Source organism: Ursus maritimus, unplaced genomic scaffold (assembly GCF_017311325.1).
Source record: "Ursus maritimus isolate PB19 unplaced genomic scaffold, ASM1731132v1 scaffold_7, whole genome shotgun sequence".
NCBI lineage: Eukaryota > Metazoa > Chordata > Mammalia > Carnivora > Ursidae > Ursus > Ursus maritimus.
The window spans coordinates 15,783,857-15,807,455 of NW_024426885.1; the positions used below are offsets into that span (position 1 = coordinate 15,783,857).

General features: G+C 39.9%; 1 long non-coding RNA gene across 2 annotated transcripts; it reads left to right on the plus strand.

Moving 5' to 3' along the window:
• Positions 1-2,880: 2,880 nt before the first annotated feature.
• Positions 2,881-23,238, plus strand: LOC103657426. Of its 2 annotated transcripts, XR_566851.1 has the most exons (6): positions 2,881-3,310; positions 3,451-3,573; positions 12,614-12,732; positions 15,213-15,397; positions 21,961-22,075; positions 22,998-23,238. It is a non-coding gene; the product is annotated as an uncharacterized LOC103657426 (long non-coding RNA). The 2 variants fall into 2 exon arrangements; XR_566850.2 differs by having other exon boundaries at positions 21,961-23,238.
• Positions 23,239-23,599: the final 361 nt, after the last annotated feature.

Below are 23,599 nucleotides of genomic sequence, written 5' to 3' on the forward strand. Positions count from 1 at the left end.
ACAGTATATTTTTTCATCTTTTTAATTTTCAACTTTATGTGCTTAAAAAATAAGATGTGTTTGTTAACGACATATGTTTGTTTTTTTGTTTGTTTTTCCTGCTCAGTCTTAGTTCTCTCCTTGGAATATTTAATCCTTTTAATATAATTGCTGCTATATTTGGATTTTTGTCTCCCATCTTATTATTTGTTTTCTATTTTATGTTTTTTGTTTCCTTTTCATTCATATCTTACCTTCCTTGGATTAATCAAAATTTTTTTATTTCCATTTTTCCTATTTGTTAATTTTTTCATTATAATTATTTAATATTGATATTTTAATATTATTATGTATAACAGTATTAAAATTTGTTAACTATACATTATTTTCTTTTTAACAGCTGAGAGAATATAACATATATCCTTGACATATTTTAATACAAATTACTACCTTTATCACTTCTCTGATAATGCTAGGACCTTAAAATATCTTAATTTCATTAATTGCCTTTTGCTCTTTGGATTGTTATCAGACATTTTATATATAAATGAAATAGATGTATAGTTTAAACCCCACAAGACATTACTATTATTATTATTATTATTATGAGCAGCAAGTATCCATTTATATTTACTACATATTTATTTCCTCTGTTTTTCATTCCTCCCTTCAATTCCTGATTTCTCTCTAGGTTATTTTCTTTCTGCCCTAAAGAACTCCCTTGAGGTTTTTTTTCTTTTTTTTTAAAGATTTTATTTATTATTTGAGAGAGCATAAGTGAGACGAGAGGCAAAGGCAGAGGGAGAGGGACAAGCAGACTCCCCGCTGAGTAGGGAGCTCTACATGGGGCTCAATCCCAGGATCCTGAGATCATGAGATGAGCCGAAGTCAGACACTTAACTGACTGAGCCCCCCAGGTGCCCCTTGAGTTTTGTTTTTTGGTTTTGGGTTTTTTTTTTCTTTTTTTGCCTGAAACATCCTTACTTCACCTTTATTTTGAAAGATAGTGTTACCTTTATGTAGTTGTTTATCTTTATCTATTACTTATTTCACTTTCAGTGTTGAATAATATTTCACTGGAATTTTTGGTTGGTACGTATTTTTCTTTCAGTACCCTAAAGATGCCATTCCATTTGGCTGGCTCCATTTTTTTGAGAGGTCAGCTATCAGTTTTAGTTGCTTTCTTAAAGGTAATGTGTCCCCCAGTATGATTTTGCCCATTTGTAAGGAAACTTAGAGAATATGTTTGGTAATAGATCTTAAGGATGCAAGATAAGGATGGAAGGAATATAAAGTTGGATTGGGCCAAATATTGGCTCACTAATCAGAGATTCCAGATTCAGTGTGTTGAATGAGCATGGAATAGATCTAATAGTTTGTTTGACTGGTCGACCCAAAATCTGGACCCAAAGGCACCTCCCAGTACGTGAAGTAGAAATGCCAAACTTCTTTCATATATTATAGAGGAAGCTATTCAGGAAATTGTGAGGTTTAAGGAAATTGGATTTTCATATAGTGGATTAACCATATAGGACCTGACCACCCAGCCTCCCACTATATTCAAGAGGACCCCTGGGATACACTGTTTACCAAAGCAGTGAGAAATAGAGTCATGAGGAGAGCCCCAGCATCCTTGAAGAGTTTTTTGGTGGCTCTTCTCTGGGCAAGTAATTGCAGTTGGGAACTGCTACCATTGAACTGGGACTCTTAAATGAGAATGATGAGATCCTAGGATGGCAGGGGCCAAGTGGCAGCATTTAATTACCAAAGTTGAGGTAAATTTAGTTACCATAATGGGCAACAGAGGCAAAGCAGTAATTAGAGTAGCCTAACCTGCAGAGATCTTTGGCATTAGCTATTAATCATGGTGTCCCTACAGTTAAAGCAGATGGGTGTCATCACTGAAGTCTTACTTGATCTAATGAACAGAAGTCTGACTTGAGCCACCAAAGTCGACAGCCTTAGTTACTCGGTCATTTCCCAGACCAGAGTCATTTCACAGATCTGGAGTCACTTGAATAAAGGGGAAGCCAGGTACTCTTGAGAAAGGACCATGCCATATTGCCAGATTATTTATGCTGTTGGTCTTTTTTTCTAGCCTTCCTCCAAAGGGTGTGTTGTCATTTACCAGCGTGACTCTGTACTGGGGAAAGAGAAAGAGTCAGACTTTTTAAGGGATTACTAAATACTAGCTCTGAACTGAACTAATTCTTAGAGACTCAAAATGTCACTCTGTAACCCAACAGTCAGAGTAGGGCCTTAAAAAAATCACTGTCAGGTGGGGCGCCTGGGTGGCGCAGTTGTTAAGCATCTGCCTTCAGCTCAGGGCGTGATCCTGGCGTTATGGGATTGAGCCCCACATCAGGCTCCTCCGCTATGAGCCCGCTTCTTCCTCTCCCACTCCCCCTGCTTGTGTTCCCTCTCTCACTGGCTGTCTCTATCTCTGTTAAATAAATAAATAAAATCTTTAAAAAAACAAATCACTGTCAGGTGATCAGTGGAGTTTTGGCTCAGGTTCTCTTCATAGTGGTCCCAGTGGGTACCTGAATCTAGCCTGTGGGTATTTGCCTTGTTTTATAATGCATAACTGGTGTAGAGACACTCAGCAACTGGCAGACTCCACACTGATTCCCACACTCATAGAGTGAATGCTATTATGGCAGAACACGCCAAGTAGAAGCTACTGGAACTACCTCTATTTATGAAAATAGTAAGGCAATATCATATTAATGGAAGGACTCCAGAGATTCGCACCACTATTGGTGATTCCTACCATATCTCCATTCAATTCGCTTATTTACGTTACAGAAAACAGATGAAACTTGTGTAACCACAGTGGATTTTTGTAAACCTAATTAGGTGGTGACTCTGATTAGAGCCATTGTTCCAGACGTGCTTTCATTGCTGAAGCAAATCGACATATCCTCTTGCACCTGGCTCACAGCTATTAATAAGGCAAATGTATTTTCCTCATTATCAAAGATCAGCAACTTTTCTATAAATGGCCAATGGTGTATGAAGTGTCGGTGGAAGATAGCGTTGCTGCCTGGAGCACTTGGCAGGCTCTTTATACACGAGCTGCAGTGCAGACTGTCGGGATTTTGGAGCAAAGCCATATAAAATTCTATATTTAAAACTATGCTTTTTTTTTTTTTTTTAAAGCAGCTTCTTACTTACTATGACTGACTGCTTGACGGCAGACCGCGTTACCATGAGACCTAAGCTTAATGACCTGGTGTTGTGTGACTCATAAAGTCATCCTTTAAGCTGGGCATGCGCAACAGCACTTCATATATACGAGACTGGGCTCAAGAAGATTCTGAAGATGCAAGTAAGTTGCATGAGGAAGTGGCCCAGATGACCATGGCCCTGCTTCTCCAACAGTTTCCCCCCTGGTTCTCACTTGTGGCCTCATGAGGAATCCTCTGACCAGTTTGCTAAGGAAAAAAAAAATTCTGGTTTGGTTTACAGATGGTGTTGCATGACCTGCTAGTACCGCCTGGACACGGACAGCACTATGGCCCCACTCCAAGACGACCCTGCAAAACAGGGAAGGGAAGCCTCCGGGGAGCAGCACGTACCACAGTGCACCAGGTTGTTTGCTTTTCCTGAAAGTAGAGGTAGCCGGAGATACGGGTGTCCACTGATTCCTGAGATATGGTTAACGGTTTGGCTGTATGGTCAGGAACTTGGAAAGAACATGATTGGACGATTGGTGACAAGGAGGTCTGAGGAAGAAGTATGTGGCTGGAGCTCTCTGAGTGGGAACAGAGTATAAATATATTTGCTTCCCGTATAAATGCTCTTCAGAGGGCAATCTCTGTACAGAATTTTAATCAGCTGGTTAAGATGACCCATTTTGTGGGTGTCCAGCAGCCTCTGTCCCCAACCACTCCTGTCATTGCCCAGTAGGCTCACAAGGTGGCCATCTCAGCAAGGATGGGAGGTTAAGTGTGGGATAAGACACAGGGACTTCCACTCACCAAGACCAATACAACAAAGCCACTGTGGGGTGTCCAACCTGCCAACTGCAAAGACCAACTGAGCACCCGCTGTGGAAACGTTCCCTAGGGGCGTAAGTCGGCTTCCTGTGGCAGCTTGATTCCACTGCACTGTTTTCATCATGGAAGGGGCAGCATTTTGTTCTCACTAGAATAGGCACTTGCTCTGGATATGGACTTTTTTCATCCCTCAGTGCTTTAACCAGAGCAATAGTTTATGGTCTTAAAAATCTATCCACTGTCATCGTGTTCCATACACCATTGCTTCTGATCAAATAACTTATTTTTTAGCAAATGAAATGTGGCAGTTGGTCCATGCTGCTCACGTAATTCCTAGGCGTACCATCTAGCAGCTGGCTTGCTAGAACAGTGGTGTGGCATTTTTAAACCTCAGTTCCAGTGCCGGTGAAGTGGCAGCATCACGCAGCATTGAGGCAGTGTGTCCCAGGATGCAGTATACACCCTACATCAGCAATATTTGGTGCTGTTTCTCCCGTAGCCATGATTTATGGGTCTGGAAATCAAGGGTGGAAATGGGTGTGCAATATTGGCTTTTCATCTGCATAACTTTAGACTCTGCTGGTTTAAAGGTCTTAGTTGGAAAGAGAGGAATGTTTCCAAAAAGGGGCGCAATAGTGATTCCATTGACCTGGAAGTTGAGATTGCGACGTGCCCACTGGGGCTTCTTGCCAGTGAATTAACAAGCAAACAAGGAGGGTTCTGCACTGGCTGGGGTCATTTATCCTGACTCTAAAAGCAGAGCTGGATTGCTACTACTCAGTGGGAGCAAGGAGGAGTGTGTCTAGAATGCAGGATATCCCCTGGGCTGCCTCTTAGTCTTGCTTCCAGGTCCTATGATTACAGTCAATGGAAAACTACAACACCCCAATTTAGGCTATATTACTCATGTTCCAGACGCTCCTGGAACAAACATTTGAGTCACGAAAGAAACCACAGCCAGCTGAGGCACTTGCTGAGGGTAAGGGGAATATCAAATTAGTAGTAGAAGGTGGTATATACAGGTTATGACCATATGACCAGTTGCAGAAATAAGGGCTAAAGCCATTATGAAAAAATCTTCCTTATTTTTATATGAATATGTTTATATTTATGTTTTTTATATATATACCAAAAACCTGTTTTCTTCATCCTCTTATTCCCCTATCATCTCAGTATTTATATTAAGGGTGCAAAAGAGAGAGTATAAATTAGCTCAAAGAAGGATGAACATCACTCAAAGATAAGAAGGAGATTTCATAGCCTCTTTCGGGAATATGGTTAATGTGGTTTTAGTTATATATAGGATAATTGTATGTGTTAGGTAGAAACTTGACTTTTTAATTGCCTTCATTTGGAAATTAAATGTAATTTAAAGAGATGCGTATGTGTGCCAAGTTGACGGGGAATCCATCAACTGCAGGGGCTTTGTAGTGTGTCAAATAGGTTGGACTGAACTACATCTCCCATAATTCCCTCCCCTATAAGTGTCTAGCTAGGGTGTGCCACAAGAGACATTTTTGTGTGAGATGTGCAGCCACAAACACGCTGCCGCGGACATGTAACCTTTTTATGCTCAGAAGATTGGGGAAGAGTCTCCGGGTGCTTCTGCAGCTCATGCACATGGCTGTTCGTCTGCCGACTCACCTCCCTGCAGCAGCCTGCAGCTGCTTCCCCTTCCCCTGGATCTTCCCTCCGCTCTGTGACTCCTCCTCCAGATGTGCACTTATCTGTGGGACACAGGGCGCCAGCTTATCCCGCAAGATACCCACATCATTAAAGCTGGAGACATTGAGCCTGACACAGATTCCAGTCACCACTTGACATCCCTCTTCTCAATTGCCTGCCTGCAGATGTCAAGGTCTAGCATCAGATATGAAGACAGCCTTACAGAGACAGTTTTTATCAGCTCCCACCACAGCACAAGGTCCAATCCTTGTGATAAATCTGTGTGCGTGTGTGTGTGTGTGTGTGTGTAAGAGAGAGAGAGAGAGAGAGAGATCCTAATGGTTCTGGATCTCTGACTGAATCCTGACTGATGCAGACCTATATAAAATGGTATTGAAAGGAGTGTTATTTTTCCTTCCCTTATCATCCTCCTATTTTCCCCCACTCATACTCTATAAAACCAATTTCATAGGTTTTTGCAATTTCATTCAAGTTTCTAAGATACAACTTGAGAAGATCTAGAGTGCTTCATTTCATTACCCTGAAATGCGTCAAGGCTAGATTATGTATTTTTTACATGATATTATAGTGGTCATCATCTTGTTTCCTCTTCAGATGATTCTGGCTCTTTCACTGCATTCTGTCATGAAACCACGTTGGTGAAGATGAGAATGTTTCGGGTCCCCGTACATTGTGGGTTAACCATTTGTGATTAATCAGAACTGCAGTTATAGGAACTGATTGACAAGTGTGAACTGAGAAAGTGGGATCCATACTATGAACCTTTGGCTTGGCACTGACACTGTGGAAGGAGCCATGGTAGGGACAATAGAAGTAATAGGGCTGCTACTAACAATGCTGACCTTTAACTGTGAAACCAGTCTTCCTAAGAAAAGTCCCTTTTAAAGTAAGGACCTCAGCCTGAAGTTTGGAGCTATTAAGCAGTATCTGTCAGGTAATAATCTTAGTCCTGCATTTGGTTTAAACAGTAATAATGGGTTTGATTTTTCTGCCACGTAATCATCAGGCAGTCAAGCAGTTCTGGGAGTGTGGTGGGAAGCTGATAGGTTTGCTAGTTTACACATTATCTCTGGAGTCTCTTGCAAGGGCCTTTATGTTAGTACGTTTGCCTTGATCCTGTTTTGTATTCTTTCCTCCTTGGAGTAATACTTTTCAAATCCATTTCAACATTTTTGTCTTTATATATATTAGTTTTTATGTTTCTATATATTAGAAAAATCTGGAAATTCTTTGGGTGTATAAGCTATGTTGTCCTAAGCCAAATTTTGTATTCATCTCTTTGGAGTATGCCAAGTGGACTCTAATTTGAGTCTAGAGTCATTCAGGGCTAATTAGGGTGCATCTTGAGAATGATTGGCAGTCTTTGCAAGGCAGCTTCCCTAAGGGGAGGTTACCAGGAGATCTTTAAGTGAATCTCATCTCCTCAGACACAGGAGAGCAGGCTGTGCTGCCAAGCGGAGCTCAGAGAGGCTTAAGAGAATTTCTCAATTTCTCATCTTTGTTCAATTCCATCAGAGGTCCCCATTTCAAGCCTCAGGTCTACTCCTTCTTAATGCCATAAGTTTAACATAAAAGACATGCATAGTCTGTGAATTCAACTTAAATTATTGTTTTGCAACCCAATTAAATTTTGGATGTGATTTTCAGTAAGTTTGACCCTGCCACGCTGAGAAATAGTGGATTATCTTACGGCTGCCATAGATACTCTCTAGTTCCTTGGCTATGACCTGAGATGAAAGTTTAAAACCCTGATCTTGTTATATTATTTCCATAAGCTCTCCAGCGTGGTCAGAAGCAGCCATTGACCCCACAGTTCTTATAGTCATCATTATTACCATAGGTCGCTACCAAGTGCTGGAGAACTTACACTACGGGGGACACTTTAGGTGATCGTGATGCCTTATATGGCCACAGATAACCAGATAACAATTTTCTATTAGCAAAGAGCTCAGGTGATTGCAAAGTTAAGGATATAACCAAACAATCCCAAATCCCATGTTTGAGGATCTGTTTCCCAGAACCACTCTGGCACCAAGTACTCATTAGAACGAAGTCAGGAAAACAGAAACTACACCAGTCATTTCAGCAGAGAGAATTTTTTTTAAAAGATTTGTTTATTTGTTATAAAGAGAGAGAGAACATGTGTGCAAGAGGGGAGGAGGGGCAGAGGGAGAGCGAGAGAGAATTTCAAGTAGACTCTTCCCTGAGCATCGAGCGTGACGCAGGGCTCAATCTCACGACTCTAAGATCGTGACCTGAGCTGAAATCAGGAGTGGGAGGCTTGGGGCGCCTGAGTGGCTCAGTCGCTTAAGTGGCTGCCTTTGGCTTGGATCATTGATTTGGGGCCCTGGGATCGAGTCCTGCTTGCATCAGGCTCCGCACTCAGCGGAGAGTCTGCTTCTCCCTCTCCCTCTACCCACTTGTGCTCTCTCTCTCTCTCTCTCTCACTCTCAAATAAATAAAAATCTTAAAAAAAAAAAAAATAAAGTCAGAGACTTACCCAACTGAGCCATCCGGGTACCCCCAGCAGAGAGAATTTAACCTAAGAAATGTGTTGTGATGGAGCTTGAAGGACTAAAAAAGCAAACGTTGAGGCCCAGATATAATAACCTGCCAGAGGAACAAAGAGAAGAGGTTGGTGTTTTCAGAAACTAGAGGCTTGGAAAAGGGACCACATAGACCTAAGGCTTAGACCCCTGAGAAAGAGGTGCTGTCCTGCTCATACCAGTACTGCAGGCGGGCACCTTAAGGCTCATTTTGGAAGTGTCAAAGAAGCTAAAGACTGGAGCCAACTACCACTAGCTGAGGAAAGGAGTGTTGTTGAAGTCACAATGGCAGGAACCACACGGGGCCGGAAGAGGCTATTTTCTTCTTCGGCCTCATACCCTCTCTCTAGCACCCCCTGCTGGCAGAACTTAGCACAGCGTTACCTGGTAAAGGGTAATAGTTTCCCTTTTCTAGACCTATACCAGCAAGTGGATTGAGGAGGGTGGATTTGGCTCAAATTTAATAGAATTATGTGTGTTTTAACACATAAATGCAGAGACTCAATTACAAGAGAGAAGGATAAAAGATGTTTATATCTACATGTGGAATCAGAATGATGATAGCTATAAATTTGTTCAGGTGTGTAGACAAGTAATGCAAATAGCCAGTGGTGTTGCCAAGAATAATGTGATTCTCCAAAGTGGTGAGCAATTGTTGGTAATGTTCCAAACAAAATAATGTGCCACTTCCCCTTAACTTACAGAGTAGTGCTTTCCTGGACGTTGTGTTACATATTAAATTCTCAACTAATAGTAAATAGGTTTTTCACCTGCATGAATATCCAGCCATAAATTCAAGAACTCTTTAGGACAAGAGACAATTCTTTCTTTTATGGGAATATCCCATATTTTGCAAAATGTCTAGTACTGTTCCCTGCCGTATTCCTCCATGAATTTCCAAAACACCTGCTAGGTTCTGGTTGTCTCAATTAGACCAAGTGCCAGAGGGTCTTACCGCAGGGCCAAGGCATAGGGATTTGGGCTTTTTATTTTGAGTGAAACTGGAAACTATTTGAGGGTTTTAAACAGAAATGTTCAATTTACATCTTAAAAAAGATCACTCTGACTGCTGTTATGTGGAATATAGACTATGGGGAAAGCGAGAATAGAACCAGGAGTCCAGATGGGAGGCTCATGTTATTCCAGTAGGAGGCAATGGTGGCTTGATGGTGGAGGAAGTGTTGAGAAGTAGTTGGACTCTGGATACATTTCAAAGGTAAAGCGGATGAGATTTGCTGGAAAATTGGATATGAATGAAAGAAGAGCAAGATCAAGGAGATTTTGGCCTGAATGACTGTAATGACGGTGTCGTTTTTAAATACAGAAAATACTCAGGGAGAAGTGAACTTTCAGAGAGGGGTATCAAGAGATCTGCTTTCAATCTATAAGATGTCTAATAGACATCCAAGTGGACATGCTGAATAGGCAGGTGGATACACCAGTGTGGAGCTCAGTGGGGAGGTCAAGGCTTACATGAAAATTTAAATACATGAATCTGGATGCAGTCACCAAGGGGAGGAATATAGGTAGGGACGAGAAGAGGTTGAAGAATTAAGCCCAGTGCTCATCAAGATGCAGAGTCTGGGTGCCAGCAAAGGATAGTAGCATCAATCATCCTGGCCTGTGTTTATTTTTTTTTTTACCATAACGCAATAATATGATATAATAATATTATAATAGCTAATACCAAGCATTGTTCTTTTATTTTTAAAGATTTATTTATTTGTTGGGAGAGAGTCTGTAAAACCCTGACCAATCTAAACTATGCCAACTCCTGGCCCACAGAAACTCTGTAATAATAAATGCATTTTGTTAAAAAAAAAAAAAGAGTTTAGAGTCTAAAAATTCACATATTTGTTTCCTATTGCTGCTTTAACAATTTACTACAAACTTTGTAGCTTAAAACAACAAAAATTTATTATCGTATTGTTTTGGAGGTCAGAGGTCTGGAATGGGCCCCACTGGACTAAAATTTAAAAAAAGCCCCTATTCAAGTGTGAATAACATCTGCAGCATTATTAATCTCACATATAAATAGTACAGTGTATGAAACTATACACTTTATATAATATAGTATATCATAGTTTATTATTATATGAAGGAGATAAAGGAGAAAATAGTCACATTTAACTACTTTATGAGCACAGTTAATATTAAAGTAACAGATAACTAATTTCTTTTACTTCGTGAGTAAAGGTAGCATTTTTTTTATAATGGATTCAACTGCATAAAGAATTTAACCTTGTATATATACAGAGGAAAATGGGTTATGTCATTCAGATAAAGTGGACCAGATAACTTCTTAATGCCAGGTCACAGAATAGAATATTTAGGAATTAGAGGCCAATCTAGCTATCCTGTCCCGCCCTCCAGAAAGCCATACGTTCAATATGCAATCAATATGGAAAGTGATTAAAGAGATAATGTAAATTTTTTTCTTTAAATATTAAATTTTTGAAGGCTGGTGAGGATTTATCATCTGGGACTAGCTGTATTTCAAGTGCTCAAAATCACATGTGGCTAGGGGTACCATACTGGACAGTAGTTTTAGGCAAAAGAGGAAGGCAACAGAATGAAACAAGGGACTACTTCAGGGAAGATGGGAACGTGGAAGTGAGATTGCACTGGGCTAAAAATGTCAGAGTTTCTGAGGAGGTGAGAGGGAATGGAATTTTAGGCACAGGCAGACTTCAGATCAGGGGTGACGCTCCTTTTTCATTATAATAAGAGGAAAGGAGGAAAGAATGGGTCTGGAAACAAAGAGTCTCAGCTAATGGATTCTATTTTCTTTGGGAAGTAAAAGAGCAAATGAGGATGATAGGAGAGGTGGCAGGGGCAGATATGGAGTCTTGAGGAAAGTGGGGAGTATTTGAAATAGTCTCTGTGGGACTGGAAGAGAGAGCTGACTAGAGGACCTTGACCATGAAACTGGTGGACAGCTATGGAAGCCTGTGTGAATCTGAGGACCATCTATCCAGCCCACACCGTCACGTGATTTTCTCCCGCAGCCTTCAGTGGCCTGGTTGTAGGTGATAGAGAAGGTATAAAATAGTCAGTTGAAAGCAATCAGGACTAAGGCTTTTCCAGGCAGATGTGAAAGAAAGGTTATGAGACAAAGGAGGTGAGGACTCTATCCAGAGAGCGCTTCCTCAAGTGGTGGACTTTAAAATCCAATATGAAGTGAAGACTCGAGATCTGATTCAGAGAAAGTAGATGTGATCATTTCCTGGAATTTCCAGCCAGGTCTGGGGACGCATCTCAGGACAGTCAATTAGAGAATCAGAAAAAGAGGAAGTTACAGCGAGAGAGTAAGCTGATTGCATTTATTGTTTACAAAGTGGGAACGGTTTTGGTGATGACAAATTCAGGGTGTAGAACGGTTTCTGAAATGAAGCAGCAGGGAAGGGCATTGGAGATGAGGAGGTTAAGGAACTTGAAGTCCATGATAAAGGATGGGTCCCCCATGAGGACATGGAAGTCTTAGGATAATGGCAGGACTTGGAGAGAAAAAGACAACTGTAAGTCAGGTGCTAAGTTACAGAGATGAAGGATGGTGACCAGAAAGTCTATAAATGACAGCAACATGGATGGGTGGAGGTTGGTACAGCCATATGGCTTAAAGCTAAGAGGAATAGGATTTTCTTTTTCTTTTCTTTTATTTTATTTTATTTACTTATTTATTTTTATTTTTAGTTTCGGGGTAGAATTAGTGATTCATTAGTTGTGTGTAACACCCAGTGCTCATTACATCAAGTGCCCTCCTTAATGTCCATCACCCAGTGACCCCATCCCCCCACCCACCTCCCCTCCAATCACCCTCAGTTTGTTTCCTGTAGTTAAGAGTTTCTTATGTTTTGCCTCCCTCTCTGTTTTTATCTTATTTTATATTTCCTTCCCTTCCCCTATGTTCATCTATTTTGTGTCTTAAATTCCACAGATGAGTGAAATCATATGGTACCTGTCTTTCTGTGACTGACTTAGCTTAACATAGTACTCTCTAGTTCCATCCATGTCATTGCAAATGGCAAGATTTCATTCGTTTTGCTGGCTGAGTAATAAGAATAGGAATTTCTATGTGAGAGTGAAAATCAAGGTCTGGAAGTGGCACTGGAGAGAGAGGAGGTAACCAACCTTAAAGGTCATCTAGTTAAAAGACCTCACTTTATAGATGAGGAAAACGAGGTCAGAGACTGTGGTAGGCAGCCTTCGAAATGTTCCCCAGTGATTCCCATCTTTTGCTATTTACACACTTGTGTCATCCTTCTCCCATCAAGGTCAGCTTATGTGAGTGGTAGAATACAGCAGAATTGATGGTAATTGTTTCTGAGATTAGGTGACAGAGGGTATCACAGCACCTGCCTCATTACTCTCTCACTCTTGGATCACTCACTTTGGAGGAAGTCAGCTGCCATCTCATGAGCAAGCCATGAGGAGCCATGGAGGAGCCCACATGGCGAGGAACTGGAGCCTCTTGCCATTGGACATGGGAGTAAGCCTAGAAGCAGAGCCTCTAGCCCCAGGTGAGTCGTCAGATGACTGCAGCTCTAGCTGACCTCTTGGTTGCAAGCCTATGTGAATCCCTGAGCCAGAAGCAGTTAAGCCACCCCCGAAGCCACTCCCAGAACCTGGGAGATAATACCTGTAGTCAGAAAGCTAGTGTACAACTTAAAATGAGAACAGAGGGCTGCAGACTCTCAACTCAATACTCTGTTAGATCATGCCGTATTCTGATATGGCTTGGACTCCTTTTGTGCTGAACACACATGCACTACCTAAAAAAGTTCAATGGATCACGGTTTTGCTTTTTCATCAGCAAAAAAAAGAAAGAAAGAAAGTTACAGGAAGGAAGAAAGGAAGGAAACTGGACCATGCTTCCTCATGGAATGCAGAATAAAATTCAGTGAGGTAAATATTTTCTTTGTCCCCATAATAATACATAAGCATTTCTAAGACATGCTTACATCTTTTTGCCATAATTTCTGGAAGGATTGAGAAGACTAATTCAAGTGTGTGCAATAGCTGAGTGGTAAAACCAGAAATGTAATTTCTACTTGGCTTCTTTTAATCACTTGACCAAGATGACATAGACTCCCGGTAGTAGTTCTGTCATTTAAATACTTCAATAATTCTGACCTTCCTGTACAGTGAATCAATGCCAGGATCTAGTGTCTGCATTTCTGTCTGTTGTCTCTAAATGTAATATTCCGAGAAGGGCAGATTGCCAAAAAGGCACTTTGTGGCTTCTCTTTCCCTGCCATAGAGTCTGCCATTCGGATGCACAAAACTATTAAGTCCGAGAAATTTTGCATGACCCATTGACTTACAGTTTGGGACTCAGATTTTCTAAGTGTGATTAAATAATGTTTTGATTTTATTTTTCCTGCTTTAAGAATCAGCTAAAAAAGTAGAAGAAAAGGAGAAAAGCAGGGGAAAAGTAGAAAAGTAGATTTGAGTTTTACGACAATATGGGTTTTTTGAAAAATTAATCTCAAGTGTGGTCAACACTCCAATTTCATTAAATCTCACAGAAATTCAGGTATGTTTCCAATTATTTCCCATTACAGTCAGTAAGTTAATTTGCTGTCATATATTCCCAGCATTAGGGAGATTCTTGAATGTTTTCCTATATATTTTTCTCTCTACCCTTGAGAAAAATAGATTTCTAACTATTCTCTGGTATCACTTACTCTCTCAAAAGTCATAGCAAGACAGCTTTTACTCCCTTGATATTTTAGCACTTTCCTGGTTATAATCCAGCTAATTGAGTGTGACTTGAGCTTGCTTGCCATGAAACACTACTTCATATTTTACATGAAATAGATTAGTGATAAACGTGAACTTTGCTTTTTAAAAAATTAGCTTTTTTTATAATCAGCAAAAAAAAAAAAATGTGTGTCCTTAATTATTTATGGTACTGATTTTTCTAGTTGTATTCTCATTCTTCAGAAAACTCCAATGTTCGTAATCAAACTTATGCTTTGAAAATTCCTTGATTTTTATGACCCTATACATGATTTTTAGTAAGAATTTATTATTCAAGGGCACCTGGGTGGCTTAGTCAGTTAAGCCCCTGACTCTTGATTTCAGCTCAGGTCATGATCTCAGGGTTGTGAGATTGAGTCACGTGTCCGGCTCCACACTGGGCATGGAGTCTGCTTAAGATTCTCTCCCTCTCCCTCTGCCCCGCCTGCCCTCTAAAAAAAAAAAAATGATTATTCATTCAACACAATGTCTTAAGTACTTCTGTGCCAGACACTTTTATTTGTGTTGGGGATATGGGAGTGAATACAAAGTCTTGTTTTCATGGCACTTGCGTTGTAGTGGGGAGAGGGAGTCAACAAGCAAATAAACAAAATAGATGTATAATATGTCAGATGGGGAGTAAATGCTGCGAAGAAAAAATAAAGCAGGATAAGAGGATAGAGAGTGACACCTGAATGAGGAGAAGGACCAAGGTATGTGCATGTCTGGGGCACAAGCATTCCAGAGGGAAAGACAAGTGCAAGGGCAAGGAAACCATATCTAAAGGGTTAAGAATAGCCAGGAGGTTTGTGCAGCTGAAGCAGAGTGAGCAGAAAGGAAATGATATCTATGGGTAAAGCAAGGGCCAGATCTTGTAGAGCCCAGAGCCAGAGGTGAAGAGTTTGATTTCACCTGATTCCTTCTGGCTGCTGTGTAAAGAGTAGGAGTGTAATTGTGGAAGCAGGAAGACCAATGAACAGACTGTATTAGTCTGAGTCCTCTGAGAAGCCATGTTGGGATTAGCTGTGTGAGAGATTTATTAAGAGGAAAACCTGGGAGGGCACATGGAAAGGGGCTAGAATAGATGTTAGGAGCCTTCAGACTGCAGTGTAGGTCTGACCCAGGTAAGGGACAGAATGGGGGCAGGAAGGTCAGATGGGGCAGTCTGAAACTACAGTGCAATTCTATGAAAATTTGGTAAGGCCACAGAGAGTCCTTGGGCCAAGGTCACCTAGTAGCAAAGCCCCCTGTCTCCCAGGAATGGACCCGCCCCAGTGTTCCTGACCAGCCAGAAGCCAGAAGCAGTCCGTGGGACGTGTGGCCTCCGTGTGAACTCTGTGTGAACTCAGTGATGGATGGGACCACCAGTCAATTATCCTTCCACACTGGGACCTCTGAGAGGCATATTCTCATGGCCATCACAGAGACTTTGCCATAATCCAGGTAAGAGAGATAATGGTGGCTTGGGGTAAGAAAGTGGATGGATTTTGCTTTCTATCCATCTGGACATATTTTGAACGTTAAGTTGACCTCGTTTGCCAATAGATTTGATATGGGGTATTAGGGAGGGAGAAGAGACACAGACGGCTCCAAAGTTTTTGGTTCTAACAGAAGAATGGGGTAGCCATTTACTGAATGAGGGAAACTGAGAGTCTTGAAAGAAGGGAATCAGCAGTTCATTTTGGCCAGGTTTAGTTTGAGATGTTGATTAGACCCCAAATGGAGAGGTTTGGAAGGCACTCAAGGAAGTGTCCCAACTTGGAAATACAAATTTGAAAATCATCAACGTGTGGATAGCATTTAAAGTCATGGGACAGAATTAGTTTTGCCTAAGGAGGGTACATAGATGGAGAGAAGAGGTTCAAGGTCTGATAGGGAGAAGGGGAGAATCCCACACAAAGACTGAAGAAGGAGTAGCCAGGCAGAGACAGGAGGAGACCCACAGAGGACTCATGTCCTGGAAGCCGAGTGAAAAAAGTTTTCTGGAAGGATACATTTTCCATGTTCTAATTCTTTAATCTTGATATCTCCTAATTGAAAATTCTGTGAAGTATTGCTAAGTGGGCCTACTAAATAATGAAGAAAAAAATGAAGTTTATAAAGAATGTTGATTTTGTGGCCAATTCAAGACTTGTCTCCACCATCCATTGTGTGTCATTGGGCAAATTTCTTAATCTCTGCTTGCTTGATTCCTCATTTCTACAATAGGGAGTATAGGGTTGGTAAGAGGACGGAGTGAGTTAATAATTGGGACAGTACCTAAGACATGATAAGTGTTCAATAAGTATTACATACTATTACATAATAAATATTGCAGTTAAAGATCAATTTTACCATCTTTCAAGTTTTCTGACGGTAGCAGCTACGATATAAGAGTTTTTTTTAAACTATGATTAGATTTTTTTAAATTTCTTTTTATTTTAATGTTTTTTTATTATGTTATGTTAGTCACCATATTAAAGTTTAATGTAGATCCTTTCAGATTTCATTTCTCTGACTGGAATCCTGATGTACTTATTTATTCCTTATATTTCTCTTTTTATATTTCTTCTTTATATTTTGAAATAAACATAGTTTTAAAAATCTGCACCAACCCCTTGAAAGTTTTTTTTTTAAACCAGTTACCAGCAGAAGTTTCTTTAAGCAAAACATGGCTAGCCGTAGAGATAACGTCAAAATAAAAAGAAATAATTTCATAGAGCAGTGGCTCTTAAGTCTTTTTGGGTTATTGATTCCTTTGGGAATCGGATGAAAGCACTCCCCTTAAAAATGCACATGTGAACACGCACACACACACACACACACACACACACACAGAATTAGAGATAGTTTGTGGATCCGTAAAGCCAACCAGTAAGCCCAACCACTAAGCCATGAAAATAGGCCTTGAATTGACTGTGAAGTCCACATTATTTTTTTTTTAAGATTTTATTTTGTTAAGTAGTCTCTACACCTAACATGGGGCTCGAACTCATGACCCTGAGATCAAGAGTCACACGCTTCACTGACTGAGCCAGCCAGGTGCACCTGCAAAGTCCACATTGATTTTCTTCTTGATTGTCTAGTGGGTCCATATAGCAAGATCTTCAAAACATCACGAATTTTAAATTATTCATATCCTTCTAGTTTAAACAAAAATGACCTTCCTTTAGAGAAATTTCAATTCTAAACACGTTCAGGTGCGGGGGGGGATGTATCTATGGAGCAGGTGACCTGAGCAGTGAGAGCCCTGCCCTTATAAGCTTGGAGTTAATGTTGTCCTGTTACCATATTGAAATTCTTAATAGTTTTTGAACAAGAGGCTCCACATTTTTTTATTAAAGATTTTATTTATTTATTTGAGAGAGAGAGATAGTGGCAGAGAGCAAGAGGAGGGAGGAGAGGGAGAAGCAGGCTCCCCGCTGAGCAGGGAGCCCGATGTGGGACTCGATCCCAGGACCCTGGGATCGTGACCTGAGCTGAAGGCAGACGCCTAATGACTGAGCCACCCAGGCGCCCGAGGCTCCACATTTTTATGTTGCACCGAACCCTGCAAGTTATATAGCCAGATACGCACAAACACACAGTTTAAGTTCAATAGGACCCTTGCTTCATTAGCATTTAAGTAACACAAAAATTCTCAGGAGATAAAACATTTTCCAGGGTGTCTTTCCAAGGTAATGTTTTTATATAAGTTCCATGTTCTCATTAGTTTTTATCTTGAAGTAATATATTATTTAATTATAATCTCCTGTGAAAATTTTGATGTTCGGTTAGTAAGTCCTGAGGCAAGATGTGATTACATAATAAAATTATCATAAGCAATATTAAAAGACAGAGAAACCGGGGAACTTTATATTCTAGGCCAAGCAAAGTACCTAAGCAACAGACAGATTTTGCTGTTGTTGGGAAGCTGGTACTAAGGAGAAAGGAGCCAGAAGGGAACAGAGACGTGAAGGTTCTTACACATCATGTTAAGATGCTTCTACTTTCCCCTGAGCCCAATGAAAGGTTTTACGCAGCAGAGAGTGGTCAACGTTATCTTTATTTTTAAAGGTTGCCAGATTTAGCAAATAAAACTACAGATGCCCAGTTAAATTCGAATTTCAGATAAACAATGAAAAATGTTCAGTATCGGCATGTCATAGACAATATTTGGGACATACTTATACTGCAAAAGTATGGTAATTAACTGAAAGCAATCTTAAGTGAGCGTTCTGTATTTATCTGGCAACCCTATCATTTTTCTAAATAAGATGCCTGAGACATGGTAGATGATATTTTAGTGCCTCTCTGCTTTTCTTGTCCCCTGTAGGTGGCAGTCTGATCAAATAGTTTCATGGGAGCCACTTGGCAAATCCTGGTGTAATACTGTACTATCTGTCGTCTATTAGTGAGGCTATTTTTTAAGTAAAAACAAAAAAAAAATTAACTTTCATTTTTCATATAAAGTGAGTTTTCATCAAAGAAAGATAAATTTTGAAGGTGCTTAAAACTAAATACAAGTCTATCCTCAACTCACCCCACCCACAACTCACCATCAAACAGATTTAAACGCACATGTGGTCCAATCCTAGCGGGCAACAGTGCCTTTTATACTCGTAATGACATTTTGAAAATTTTGTAGGTTTTCATGATACCATAAATAGGATCTTCCCCCCTTACATTTTCTAACGCACTACTTCTGATGTGTAATAACTATTGATTTCTGTTTATTTTTGTGTAGACCATACTCTATAGTTCCAGTAGTGTTACTGTAAATGCTCTTGGATTTTTCTAGTAGATGCATTATCCGCAAACAATATACTTATCTCTGTTTTAAGAAAATATCCATCAATTTCTTTTTTTCTACTTAAAAAAAACTAAATGTAATTCTATTAAATGTTGTATTAAAAAGAAAAAGAAATGATTATATGTATGCTCTTAAAAAATTATTTCTAGGGGCACCTGGGTGGCTCAGTGGGTTGTGTCTAACTCTTGTTTCTGGCTTAGGTCATGATCTCAGGGAGGTGGGATCGAGTCCCACGTCAGGCTCCACAGGTGTGGAGTCTGCTAATGTTTCTCTCTCACCCAGCTCTCCCTCCCTCCCCCTGCGTGCTCACGTGCATTCTCTCTCTCTCTCTCTCTCTCAAATAAATAAATAAACCTTTAAAAAAACTATTTCTGTTAGTATGAAATTTTATATTCACTCAAAATTATTATTATTGTAGTTTAGTACTATAATCTAAAAATATAACATAACCTTAGAGTTTGTATGTACCCACAAATGATATTACAATTATAAAATGGATCCACAACTGTCTATTGCATCCACATCCATGCGCCAACCCCCCACCTGTTCTAAGAATGCTTATTCTGCTTAGAGATCTGTCTTCTTACAAAGCCAAAGGAAAAACGTCCTCATGAAATCCAAATCCCCAAGTAACTTATTCCATTATTATATACTGTATTCTAGAGAAAAATAATTATAATTTATTTTGAATTTGAATTCAAGAGCCTTCAATTTTTTCCAGAAAGCGACATCACTTTCTGGTTCCTACCATTATTATCTTTCGAGCTGTGTCGTGTCCTTAACAGTCCACAAAACACAGGACAAAACACATGGACCCTTCCCACATCTAATGTTGTGAAACCATTTCAGAAATGGAATCTATGAAGTCATGAGTTCTGAGGGTCGCACCTTTAGGTATTTTAGTTCACAGATATTTCAATGTGTGTTGATTTATAAGCTGTACAATGAAATTCAAGTTTAAGTATTTATCTGAGAAGTAAGCTTTGCACTAGGTGGCACCGTTTGGTAATAGGCTATTTATGTGGCACTTGACTGACTAGTTAATAGTTTTTATATACTTCGCTGTATCCCAGTAGTTACTCTGCAAATATAAAATCCATTATAGCTTCATAAGTATTTTTATGATTTTAAGAGTTATTTATTCTATTAATGAAAAAAATTGGAAAATACAGAAAAGTATTTTTAAGAATCATCTATAATTCTGGGGCGCCTGGGTGGCACAGCGGTTAAGCGTCTGCCTTCAGCTCAGGGCGTGATCCCGGCGTTATGGGATCGAGCCCCACATCAAGCTCCTCTGCTGTGAGCCTGCTTCTTCCTCTCCCACTCCCCCTGCTTGTGTTCCCTCTCTCGCTGGCTGTCTCTATCTCTGTTGAATAAATAAATAAAATCTTTAAAAAAAAATCATCTATAATTCTATGTTTAGATAGTTTACACAATTTTTTTTTTCTCTAAATTCAGGTAGCTCTCAATAAGGCATAAGCTTTGGAGTCAAGCAAAGCTGGGTTCAAATCCTATCCCTTCCACTTATAATTATTTGATGCATTTTAGGACAAAAATCTTAACCTCACTGAGTTAATTTTTGTTTTATCTAGCCTCCTCTTCTTCCTTTAGCTGCTGTCCATTTCTTTATGAAAGTCATGCATTGTCTTTCCTTTCTTACCTTCATTGAATTCCTTTACCCACTTAAAACTCGCTTCTGCCCCCAGAGTCTGAAAACAACCCTTGTTAAGGTGACTAATGACCTTCATTTTGTCAAATTCAATGCACATTCTCCTGTGCTCATCTCATGCTCCCTCTCAGCAGTAGTGTTGTCCTGGAGCCGAATAGTAATGGTACCTGACAGCTAATTATGTGTGGCTTTTTCCAATTCCAAGTTCAGTGAAGACATGTTGGTACCTTGAAAATCACTATGATGAGAACGTTTACAGAAACCAGCAAATGCCGCAAGTCAGAGCCTTTCCCCCATAGCCGTTTGTTAAACATTTACCCTCATACTGCCTGCATATGTGCGACCATTTTCCCCTTCACAGAAGTCCCCTTTCTCTTGTTTACTCAATGCCACTCTTCCTGGTTTTCCACCCATTTCAGCTTTTCTATCTTCTCCTTTGCTGGCTCTTCCTCTATCCCATGGCTACATGTTAGCATTCCTTGGGAGTTAGTCCTGGACACTGTCTTCTTCCTTTCATACGCTAGTTTCAAAAAATAATCTCACTAACTTCCATGTGTTTAAATACTACCATTATGCTGATCAATTTCAGATTCGTGTCTGCAGTCCAGACCTCCCGCCTAACGTCCGAACTCAAACATCAAGCTGTTTATTTAAACTTAACAGCTCAAACTCGTGGCCAAAATGAAGTTCCAGATCGAATTCCACAAACCTTTCCCTTGCTTGTCTTCTCCATCCCAACACGCTCCATTTCAGGAAATGGAGCCACCATCTACTTGAAGACTCAGACATCATCACAGTTCTTCCCCGTCCATCCTCATGTCGAATCCGGCGGCAAATCCTGTCAATTCTACCTCCAAAATATCTTTCAGCTCTTGTTTTTATCCCTCACTTCTACTGTCCATCACATCTAGGGCTGCCATCATCTCAGCTCAATGCCTGTAACGGCCTCCAACTGATCTCTGAACGTTAATTCTCCACCTCTCCTCCCAGTCCATCTCCACATAGTAGCAACAAATAATCATGAACTGTAGATCTGATCATTGCTTCCCTGCTTAAAATCTTTAAGTGGTCCTTCAGTACATTTAGTTTAAAAATCAGATTTCAGGTTTTTGAACTAGTCCCTGCTTACCTGTCCAACTTGAAGTGTGATCGTTCAAGTTCACTCTGTTCTGCTGAAAGCTCACAGTGGTTGGTTTCCTAGTCCTTGAACAGGCCACATCCCCTTCCCCCCTGCCCCCCCATACAGAAGTTTTGTAGATGCACCCTTTTCTAAAATGATCTGTTCCTTGCTCTCTTTATGGTTAACTCTTACTGCTCCTTTGATGCTAAATCAATTTAAATCTACCTTTCTATTGTTCTTATCTTAATCTCAGCCCCCTATTTATTTCTTGGTTGGATGAATGAAGGAATCAACTTACGTAAATAAGGATCTACCTTATAGAAATAAATAGTGAAAGAAGTAGTAAAACATTCTTAGCGTAAGGCCTTGTGCACAGTAGGGGTTAAATAAATGGCAACTTTGGAGGGGGGTCACTATTTTAAAATTTCATTTCCTTTCATTTTTAGCATTCCAGAGTTCTGAATAAAGATCCATGTCCTGAAGGTGGCAGTATGAAGACTCAGGATATTCTTGCTTCCTAGTTTCACAGATGGGTAGCCTTACTTAAGCAGAGAATCCCTGGTGTGTATGCCCTTGAATTACTAATAGTACTTACGAGACAAAGAGCTAGAATTGCTGATAGGAATTGAAATATTTATGGTAACCCAAATGGAACAAGAGGAAAAAAGCACCAATGACAGTATTAAGCCATAAATACCTTTTGTTTTTCCCTGATCAAACACATATGGAAAGAGCATATTTGGATTGTGGCAATGTGATAAGTTAGACTATGATAATAATATGCTCTAGTTATATGAGTACAAATTTAGTCAGTTAGTTTGCTATCAGAGAGTTCTGTAACTTCAATCTTATATTAAAAGTACAGCCTGTTTATCCTTACAGCGTGCAGAAAAAGTGTAAGGATGGAGCCTTATTGATAATTTTTTTCAAAAAAGCGCCTCAGAGAGGATTATCAACTTACTCTACTAGGAGTAAATTCAAGTAAGATAAAATTTAAAATAACATTATAATAATGTTTAAAACAACATTACAAATAACATATAAAGTAATACTAGTACTTGCGTCGAATTTTAAAGCCTTTTAAGGAAAAAAATTCATTTAAATACTTGTTGGTTTTTTCTCATAAGAAGTGATTCTGATGCCACTAACAGTCACTAGGCATTACCTCTGTGACTTTTCTAGAGTTGTGAGGGGTGTGTGGACAGGGGAACCTCCAGGCAATTGCATATTGCTTCTAGCTAATTCCTCAGTCCTCACCCTCTCTGGTCTCTTGCCCTCATCTTCCTTAGGGGTTGAGAGCAGAATTTTCCAGAACTGTTCACTCTGTGCTTTCTTTACCCTGAACCCTGTGCTGTCCAGTGTGGCCTTTCAAGGGTAAAGGGACATGCCCTTGGCTTGCTCTCACCATACAGGTCACAAAATGTAGAAAAGAGAAACTCAAGAGGAGAAAGAAAACTTTGACCCACTTAATTTTTTCCCATAGAAAATTCACTTCCTTCTGGCCTGCCCCTTCCTTTTTCGGGAAACCCATTTTGTGTTCTCAAGGACTCCGTTTGTGCTACAACCTACATCAAAACCCTTTCTTCCTGAAGATGAAGCGGTTAAGAGGGAAGACCTGAGCTTTCCTTCATGTGTCAGAAAGGGACAGTGTTTATATACAGAATTGATTTCCTGGAAACACAACAGCCTCAACCCCTTTTATCTGTGAATGACAAAGAATAAAATTTACAGTCTCACTGGAAGGCTGCTTGTGTGTTGCCATTAAAAAAAAAAATGTTGACACAATCTTCCTCCCCAGTAATTTTATTTCTAAGTGTTCTTTTCTAGACATCTATTTGCAAACAATCGTAAAGAGACACATTGAAGGATATTCAATTGCAGCAGTATTTGTAATAGTGAAATCAGAAACAAAGGAAAATGGTTAATAAACTATAATGCATCCATACTATGGGATATATCCACACTATGCAGCGTTCAAAGAATGAAATAGATCTACAAATACTGAGGTGGAAACGTGTGGCAATCTGTAGAAAAATACTTCTCTGGGTTTATGTACACGTATACACTATATATTTGTATGTAAGC